The 10,676-nt window shown below is 35.3% G+C and overlaps 1 pseudogene; it reads left to right on the forward strand.

Annotated features, from left to right (window-relative positions):
- Positions 1–8,120: 8,120 nt before the first annotated feature.
- LOC100587028 lies at positions 8,121–9,356 on the forward strand (annotated as a pseudogene).
- Positions 9,357–10,676: the final 1,320 nt, after the last annotated feature.

Here is a 10,676-nt window from a genome sequence, read left to right on the forward strand (position 1 = left end):
GGCAACTTTTTGTAAATTTTACTTTTTTGATGGTTGATATTAGAATACATTTGATTAAAGTTAAAAATAACCCAACAGACAGAGGAGTTTATTCTTTAAAGTAAGGATCAGCAAACTACAACTCATGGGACAAATCCGGGATACTATTTGTTTTTATAAATAAAGTTTTATTGGAACTCAACTAAACTAATTCATCTATATATGGCCTATGGCTGCTTCCCCACGACACTGGCAGAGTTGAATGGTTGCAAAAGAGGTTCCATGACTCACAAAGCCTAAAATACTGGCCTTTTACAGGAAAATACTATTTGGCCTTTTACAAAAGAAATGTTTGTGGACATTTCATTTAAGAGATAGAGAAGAAAACAAAAGAGTGAGTTTTGCAAGAAAATAAGAAACAGTAGTTGCAAAACATAAGTAAAGTGATAAGAGTAGACAGAATCCTTTGTCACTCAAAGTAGGAAGAATAAAAACAGAGTGAGCCAGGATAGGTGTATGCATTTAGAGGTGGGAAAGTAATTCTTACATGCTATGTAGAAAACATACATGCATGCACACGGACACACACACACACACACCCCTTATGAAAGCTTTAAGCAAAAATATACATTTAAGTTTATAAAGATCTTGTTTTATAATGTTTGTAATCAAATGAATTTTACTTATCAAATGAACCTTTATGATAAATATTTTATGATACTTATCACCCAATATTGTAGTCATTTGTCTATTTTTCTGTCCCTGGTATAGAATAGAAATTCCATGAGGCAGAGGTCCTGATCACATTTGCCTTTATTCACAATATCTAACACAACATTTGTCAGGAAGTAGATATGCAATAAATGTTTGTTATTTAATTAGTAACAAGTAGGCAAATAAATGACAATATTTCAAAGATATATTAGATTTTAAAACACATGTATGCCCTACCACCAGAAGTGAAATTTTTGTGTCTTGTCTACCTATAGAAAGTTTAGGTTTGAGACCATTGCTCTATTCTGGTATGTGTGTTCCTTGATGGATGATTGTTGCAATCTACATCCTTCCAAAGGACACAACTTTCCAAAAGGCAGAAGGAAGAGTTTAATCTGATTAATTTATTGTTTGCCTTTAAGTACAGATTTAAAAAACATTAGCAAGAAACCTGTTAGCAAAAAACCATTGACTTAGTATATCAGAATATACTCTTTAAAAACATACAACTTTTTAAGTCACCAAAATACCATTTCTCTGATATTGAATTAAGTAATGAAGGAATAGATATGTGCAGAGCATTATTTTGCATAAGAATAAGATCTGCTACATTTAGGAAAAGAGATGAAATTTATTCAGCAAAAAGTGATCTGTTTTAAGATTGTCAGTATAATATTTACATTCATGTGAAATAATTGGCAGATATAAAAAGATACAGTTATCATTATTTTTAATAAAAGAATATATAGATAACTTGCAAAATCCACTAGAAATGGTCTAAATATAAAACTGATTAAATATTTAAACTGGAAAATGGCTTAATTTTAATTTTTAGCTGATAATTGTTGCACTGATTTTCAGAATTATACACAAAACATTACATATTTACTTAAAATACTTAATTCTGCCTAAGAGTTATGGAAGGATTACCAAATCATAAAAGTTTTATAACTAAATTATAACTGGGCCTTTATAGTCAGAACCATGGAGGACATTTGCAGATACTTCTAAAATTTTAAGTTTAAATTTTATTCCATTTTGGCCAAATAAAATCTGAATCAATAACTACCAGAGCCCAAGGTCTAATCTCACTGTTTTTTTTGTTGTTGTTGTTTAAATTACTTTGCCTCAATTTATCAAACAAAAACATCTATTTTATATGGAATATTATTTAGGCTGTTATCTTTGAAACTTAATATTCAAATAGCACATTAAAAATGCTTTCCAAAGTTTGTATTAAACTACTTTCCACAGTTTAATACATGAGATCTGCTTATGAACCCTGTGTTGAGTGTATTATACAATTTTACAAATAAGAAGAGTGAGCTTCAGGGAAACAATATAATTTAATCTGCAGTATGGAGTGTAGAGACATAAGCTTGTGTTGTGTATTGCCAAACCAGGCACTGTTCTTCCACTGAAGCATACGGCTGCTCATAAGTTTATAGGAAGAATAAGACAACTCCAAAATCGCTATTTTTTTCTTAGTAAGTAAGTAGCTAAAGGCCACAGTTGGCCTGCAAGTAACATGAAATGAAGAGAACTCATGTCCAGTTGGAGATAGCAGGAAATATTTCATTTCAACTAAAGCAATCAATGTTGTTCTTTCTGTGCAATTAATAAAACTTTCGGTCTGGGAATCTTAATTACAATTAACATTAGCATGCCAATTTGCCTAGTGAATATTATGTGAATCATATTAACTAAAGAGGCATTAGACTTCAGGCCCTTGAAGCATCAAATAAATGTGAAGATTTGTTTTTTACCTATAATCTATGGATATTGTAGAAAAAAAAACAAAAACCATTCAAACAACAAAGGCTTTATGAAAAACACATTCTCAGTAAACCTCAAACTGTATATTGCTGAGGAGAACTCAATACTGACAGTTCATTGATTTAGCTGAAACTAAGTCAGTTTACTCTTCTAGTTCTCAGTTTCTTCATTTTAAAATAACTGAGGCTTGAGACAGATTGGTCGTTTTAACTTTTCCCTTTTTTTGGCAAAATTTATAGTAAACTCATATAGTAAAACCAATAAAGCCTCCTGTTTGTCTGGTTAAAGTAGGGTTGAAGGCTATCTCAGACACCTCTGAAGCACCAACTCAGACATTTTTGGACTCATTTGTCTCTTTTCAGTTGTCCTGATGAGTAGCTTTACATGAGTTCTCATTATAATGATACAGACCCACCTGATAATGCCTACACTCCACTCACTCTGTAAGTCACTGGCCTCTAGCTCTGGGCTTCCCTGTTTACGCCAAGTCATGAGTAACCATGGCAAAAAAAATGTTGGTCTGTTGGATATGGAAACCACTGGATAAATTCTCCTCTCTTTCTTCTTTTGGAGGAACTCTCCACAGAGAAGCCATTTAAAAAGCCTCTCCAAAGATGATTTTACTAAGGGAGAAATCAGTTGTTCTTGATATCAAGCAATATCCAGTTAAGCAATATACCCCCCACATTAGGTCTCCCTTGCCTTCTCTAATTTATTCTGATATTCGCTCACTCCTGCTCCTAGGGATCACATTCTCCAATAGGTTAGTACACATGAGCCTTTGCTTCAGACTCTATTTTCAGGGAATCCCAGCCTAGGAAAAGGCCCTGAGCCATTTTACAAGTGCAAGTTATAACTCTTTAGTAACCCCTATAGGAGCAAACAATTCCTGGACCAACCTATACTAACATTCCATAATTAACAACATACTACCAAAATAAGGTACTACATAATTCAGTAATATGATTTATTTATTTTATTCTTTCTCCCTCCACTAGAACATAAATTCTATGAAAACATATTGTTTTTGTTTTGTTCACTGCTGGACTTTCAATGACATTAACCATTCTCATTTTCATGTGCTGAGTGTGAAGTTGACAGGATGAATGAGGACATAACAGATATTCTCTTGCTATACACTCTGGGACTAAATATATGATTTAATTGTGAGAGAAACACGAGCACAAATATTAGGTATCACAGAGATCTATGTCAGAGAGTTAAAAATGACTAAAACATGTCTTCGGAACTGGTCACTCCCAAGCTAATTACTAAATGTTACTTTAAACTCTTCATTATTTTCAGTCCCAAGGGAGAAATCCTTCTTATTTCTTTTAATTTTTTCAATTAAAACATAAAAATGAAAAATGTTCAAACTTACAAATAGTTTCTTTTGTTCTGTAAAACTACAGACTCAAAGGCTATTAGTAATAATAGGACATGTGCTCATGTTAAAAACTCTCAATAAACTAGGTATTGATGGAGCATATCCCAAAATCATAAGAGCTATTTATGACAAACCCATTGCCAATATCATACTGAATGGGCAAAAGCTGGAGGTATTCCCTTTGAAAACCAGCACAAGATAAGGATGCCCTCTCTCACCACTCCTCTTCATAGTATTGGAAGTTCTGGCCAGGGCAATCAGGCAAGAGAAAGAAATAAAGCATATTCAAATAGGAAGGGGGGAAGTCAAATTATTTATGTTTGCAAATGACGTGGTTGTATATTTAGAAAATCCCATTATCTCAGCCCCGAAACTACTTAAACTGATAAGCAACTTCAGGAAAGTCTCAGGATACAAAATCAATGTGCAAAAACCACAAGCATTCCTATACACCAATAACAGAGAGCCAAATCATGAATGAACTCCCATTCACAAGTGCTACAAAGACAACAAAATACCTAGGAATACAACTTACAAGGGATGTGAAGTATGTCTTCAAGGAGAACTACAAACCACTGCTCAAGGAAATAAGACACAAACAAATGGAAAAACAATTTATGCTCATGGATAGGAAGAGTCAATATCATGAAAATGGCCATACTGCCCAAAGTAATTTATAGATTAAATGCTATTCCCATCAAGCTACCATTGACTTTCTTCACAGAATTAGAAAAAAAAACTACTTTAAATTTCATATGGAACTAAAAAAGAGCCCATATAGCCAAGTCAATCCTAAGCAAAAAGAACAAAGCTGGAGGCATCACTCTACCTGACTTCAAAATGTACTACAAGGCTACAACAACCAAAACAGCATGTACTGGTACCAAAACAGATATAGAGTCCAATGGAACAGAACAGAGACCTCAGAAGTAACACCACACATCTACAACCATCTGATCTTCGACAATCCTGACAAAAAGAAGCAATGGGGAAAGGACGACTTATTTAATAAATGGTGCTGGGAAAACAGGCTGGCCATATGCAGGTAACAGAAACTGGACCCCTTCCTTACACCTTATACAAAAATTAACCCAAGATGGGTTCAATACTTAAATGTAAAATCCCAAACCATAAAAACCCTAGAAGAAAACCTAGGCAATACCATTCAGGACATAGGCATGGGCAAAGACTTCATGATTAAAACACCAAAAGCAATGGCAACAAAAGCCAAAATTGACTAATGGGATCTAATTAAACTAAAGAACTTCTGCACAGCAAAATAAACTAGCATCAGAGTGAACAGACAACCTACAGAGTGGGAGAAAATGTTTGCAATCTACCCATCTGACAAAGGTCTAATATCCAGAATCTACAAGGAACTTAAACAAATTTACAAGAAAAAAACAAACATCCCCATCAAAAAGTGGGCAAAGGATATGAACAGACACTTCTCAATAGAAGACATTTATGCGACCAACAAACACATGAAAAAGAAGCTCAATATCACTGGTCATTAGAGAAATGCGAATCAAAATCACAATGAGGTGCCATCTCATGCGAGTCAGAATGGTGATTATTAAAAATTCAGGAAACAATAGATGCTAGAGAGGCTGTAGAGAAATAGGAACACTTTTACAATGTTGGTGGGAGTGTGAATTAGTTCAACCATTGTGAAAGACAGTGTGGCGATTCCTCAAGGATCTAGAACCAGAAGTAACATTTGACCCAGCAATCCCATTACTAGATATATACCCAAAGGATTATAAATCATTCTGCTACAAAGATATATGCACATGTCTGTTTATTGCCGCACTAGTCACAATAGCAAAGACTTGGAACCAACCCAAATGGCTATCAATGATTGTCTGGATAAAGAATATATGGCACATATACACCATGGAATACTATGCAGCCAAAGAAAAGAATGAGATCATGCCCTTTGTAGAGACATGGATGAAGCTGGAAGCCATCATTCTCAGCAAACTAACACAGGAACAGAAAACCAAACACCACATGTTCTCACTCATAAATGGGAGTTGAACAAGGAGAATTACATGGACACAGGGAAGGGAAAAACACAAGGATTGGGGGTTAAGGGGTGGGAGAACATTGGGACAAATACCTATTGCATGCGGGGCTTAAAACCTAGATGACGGGTTGATAGGTGCAGCAAACCACCATGACACATGTATACCTGTGTTACAAACCTGCACATTCTGCACATGTATTCTGGAACTTAAAATAATAAATAAATTAATTAATTAATAGGATATGTGAAAAAATAAATTAGTTTAATTGTAAACACTCCTCCAAATGTTTCTAAAATGGCAATTTTATGTTTACAGGTCAAAATATTAGATAATGTGTTTTGGGCATATTTGTGAAGTTAGAATAATTTATAACAGATAATAATGTAATTTTTACAACAAACTATTTTAAAAGTACTTCATAGAGTGCAAACTGCTTTGGGATCATTGTATGATTAATCCTAACAGAGTATGATATCTGGGGAAAAAGTGCTGCAGATAAAATGCATTAAATAGAATGCTTCAAACAATTTGTTCTCATTCAATTGATTTTTAGGCATCTAATTAGAATGTTACTCCATAATTTTTGGTAATTGAATATTTAAATATGTGAAATTGCCCTTAATGAAAATGTGTTGACTGATAGTCACAGAATAAATGCTTTATGGAATCCCTACCATGTGTCAAGAAATGAATATCCTCTTCAAGGGACCTAATCTTGAGGAACATACTACTGTTGTTAATGCCCACCCAAAGTATTAGTGGAACCAAAATAGCAGGAAAAATAAATACATGGAGAAAAACAGTCCTCACTGCTGCTCACTCTATGGTTTTATCATCTCATTGGATGTATCGTACTATCTCATTTAGAGTAAAAGCCCATAGTGCTTTAATCACCTAGAGGGCACTATGTCATCTGGGTCCTCTTTACTTCTTGAGTCTTATTTTTTTTCTTATCACTCTCCTTGTTCATCCTGATGTAGCAACACTAATTTTCTAGTTGTTACCCAAATATTTGAGGCCTTTTCCCACCCCAAGTCCTTTGCACTGGTCTTTCCTCTAAAAAGCCATACAGCTTTCCCCACGTGTCCCACCTCCACCTGTCCCACAAACTTTGCTGAAATGCTACCATCTCAGGACACTTATCCTAATCCACCCAGTATAAAATTAAACCAAACTTTAAACACTTCTTTGTGCGCTCCAATCTCATTTCTCACATTTAATCTGCAGTATTTTCTTTCTAACACATTATGTATTTTGCTTATATGTTTTACTTTTTTTCTACGCCAATACAAGCTAAACTCTATGAAGCCAGAGGATTTTATCTTCCTTTAGGTCTCCGTTGTTCCTCAATATATCCTCAGTGTCTTGAAAAGTGCCAGGCACAAAAGAGATGTTCAATGAACATTCATTGAATAAAGATGTAAATATAAATAATATGAACTGAAAAGTTTTGATTGCATGAATGATAAATCAAAGAATATAAAAACCTCAGAGCAGCTGGGCGCGGTGGCTCACGCCTGTAATCCTAGCACTTTACGAGGCCAAGGCAGGCGGATCACCTGACGTCAGGAGTTCAAGACCAGCCTGGCCAATATGGTGAAACCCCGTCTGTACTAAAAATACAAAAATTAGCTGGCCATTATGGCACACACCTGTAATCCCAGCTACTTGGGAGGCTGAGGCAGAAGAATTGGTTGAACCTGAGAGGCGGAGGTTGCAGTGAGCCAAGATCGCGCCACTGCGCTCCAGCCTTGGGTGACTGTCAAAACAAACAAACAAACAAACTAACAAAATAAAAATAAAAAACCTCTGAGCTGGGTTTGGAGTAATAGTTTTCTAAAATAAATAAAAGCCTGGAAGGAGGGGCCACCAGCACAAGGTCTTACATTCCATTCCACTTTTCCTGACCCTTCAATGCTGCAGGAGTTGGGCTAGGACACCCAGCAGCAACTCACTGCCACTTCTGATGGCTGTGGAGGTTTTAATATCCTGTCATTTATACTAAACAGTCCTGTGTCTAGCTGATCAGTGTCTAGCTGATGATGATGATGATAGCGAATATTAATGACTTGTGTTCCATAAACCAAGCAGTGTGCTAAATATTTTATGTATTATCTTACTTAATCCTCAGGGGAAACATAAGAAGAGATGCCCGCATAAAAGATTGACAACAGCTGGACTACATGTTTCACTGCTGAACTAGTTCCTCAGGAATCCTGGCTATAGAGATAGCCATGAGAGACTGGATGGCTGTTACAAACCCAGGTCTGTCTTCACAAAGCAAAACTATCTCTAAGTACAGCTCAGAAGCAAAGATATCACCATCAAGTTTATACTTACAGCAAGTGTCATGTTCCTCAATAGTTTTATTTAAAAATGTGCACATTTTCTGTTGGTGCCTTCTGCATAAATGATAATATTTGACAGAGTATTTATATCTTGATCAAGAATTGACTGCTTTTGGCTTTCCTCAATTATGTGAAGGATCCAAAGGTAAAGGGATAGAGAGAATTAAATATAGCAGCTCTTTTAAATTATATGCATGAGCTACTACTACTTCAGTAGAAGAATCCTGTAGCTCAGGAAACACAGAACCTGAAACTGGGAGGTGACATGGACCATCTACAGAACTGCTACATGAAACTTAAGAAACTGGAAACCTCCAAGAGGGAACTGATTGAGCTTCAGGAAAGAGACAGTTACAATGCAAGAACAGGAATTTGAATCAGCTATTGAAAAATGAGAAGGATGAGGTACAGAAATTACAAAATATTATTGTAAGTTGAGCTATTCCGTATTATCATAATATGATATGAAAAGAGTGTGAATATAACAAACTGAAGGAAAGTCTACATCAACTTTTTATGAACAAAAAAGAATTAAAAATAGCTTTAGACATTTTAAATAATGTGGGGAGAGCTGATGGAAAAAGAGGCCTCTGGAAAACTGGTAAGACAGAAGTCAGGAATTAGATGAAATGTATAAAATTATCTTGAATGATTATGAGTATTGTCACAAACAATTCCTAATGGAAAATGCTGATAATGAAGAAGTTTCTTCATCAAATGGAAAAGGATGTGTTTTTTTCTTCTTTCTCCTCAAAAGAAATCTAGAGAAAAAGAAGATGGTAGTACAGGAACAGTCATCTCAGATGTTGAAGATGCTGGGGAAATGAGCAGAGACAGTATCTGGGACCTTTCCTGTGAAACTATGAGAGAACAGCCTACAAACAGCATCAGAAAACAGTGGGGAATTTTGAAAAGTCATGGAGAAAAACTTGGTAGCCACGTTTCAAAGGTACACTTAGAAAATTTAATGATGAAGATTTAATCTCAAAACAAGACCATGAACAGCAAGCTGAAAAAAAATTAGAAATTCAGAAATGTAAAGAAATGATTAAAACTCAGCAGCAACTTTTACAGCAGCACCTCACTACTGCTTGTGATGATGATACCACTGCACTATTATGAGACAATGAGTGAATACGTTTTTCAAGAGATTTCTTTCTAATCCTCTAGGATCTCAGGAAGCATGCTAACTATGTTCTGTCAAAAACAAAATATTCACTCCAGATCTACACTGGAAAAACATGGGACCCTCTTTGGGGTTAATCTCTTTTCTAGATCTCTTTTCCAAATTCCAGATTAACATATTCATCTCTCTACCTAATATCTCACTTGGATATCTAATACACATCTCAAACTCTATGTGACTTAAACTGAAATTATTTCACTCCCTTGCAAATCCTCTTCACCTAAAACCCTCCCAATCTTGTTTAGTAGGAACTTCAAATTTTGCTCCATTATTTTTCTTATACCTCATGACCAATCCATCAAGAAATCCTGTGGGATCTAATTTCAAACTATACACACAATCAAAGTACTTCTTACTATTGCTGCTTTTACCATCTGGTCGATGGGCTATCACCTTTTGCCCTTATTGATCTCACAGCTTTTACCATTGAGTCTCATGGGTATATTCTTAACACAGTAGCCAGAGTAAATCTTCTAAAATGAAAATCACACCATGTCACTCTTTTTTTAAAGAAAATGCTTGCAATGGCTATTCATTTTACCCACAGTAAATGCTAAAATCCTTTTTGTGAAACAGTTGTCCATGGATCTCTTGTTTGCATAATAAACATCCTTGGATGATAGAGATAGTGTCTTCCTCTAGGGCAGAGGAAATAATTTGTTTCGAAACAGGACAATAAAAGATACTGTTTCCTTTCAGGGTAAAAGTTGGCACAGTTTGCTAGCTGCCCCCTCATATGATAGGAAGTTTTGATGGTGAACTTTATGTTTCAATTTTGTTAGACCATGGGGTGCTCAGATATTGGCTAAACCTTATTTCTGAGACGAGATTAGCATTTGAATAGGCTGACTGAGTAAAGCAGACTACCCTCCTCAATGTGGATGGGCCTCATTGAATCTGTTCAGGGCCTGAATAGAACAAAAAGGTGGAGGAAGGAAGAATTTGCTATCTGCCTAATTTATGAGCTGGGACATCAGTCTTCTGCTCTCAGCGTATGACTGTCTGTCATCTGGTTTTCAGGTCTTTGGACTCAGTCTGATCTACAACACGAGCTTTCCTAGGTCTCCAGCTTGTTGACAGCAGATTGTGAACCTTCTTAGTCTCTGTGTTCACAATAAATCCTACATGATTATAATAAATCCTCTCTCTCTTCTCTGTACATATATATATAAACAGATTATATTTATACACATATAATCATAAATATATGTAAAAATCATAAATATATAAAATCATAATATACATGTAAAAACCAT

This window comes from Nomascus leucogenys, chromosome 21 (genome assembly GCF_006542625.1).
Source record: "Nomascus leucogenys isolate Asia chromosome 21, Asia_NLE_v1, whole genome shotgun sequence".
NCBI lineage: Eukaryota > Metazoa > Chordata > Mammalia > Primates > Hylobatidae > Nomascus > Nomascus leucogenys.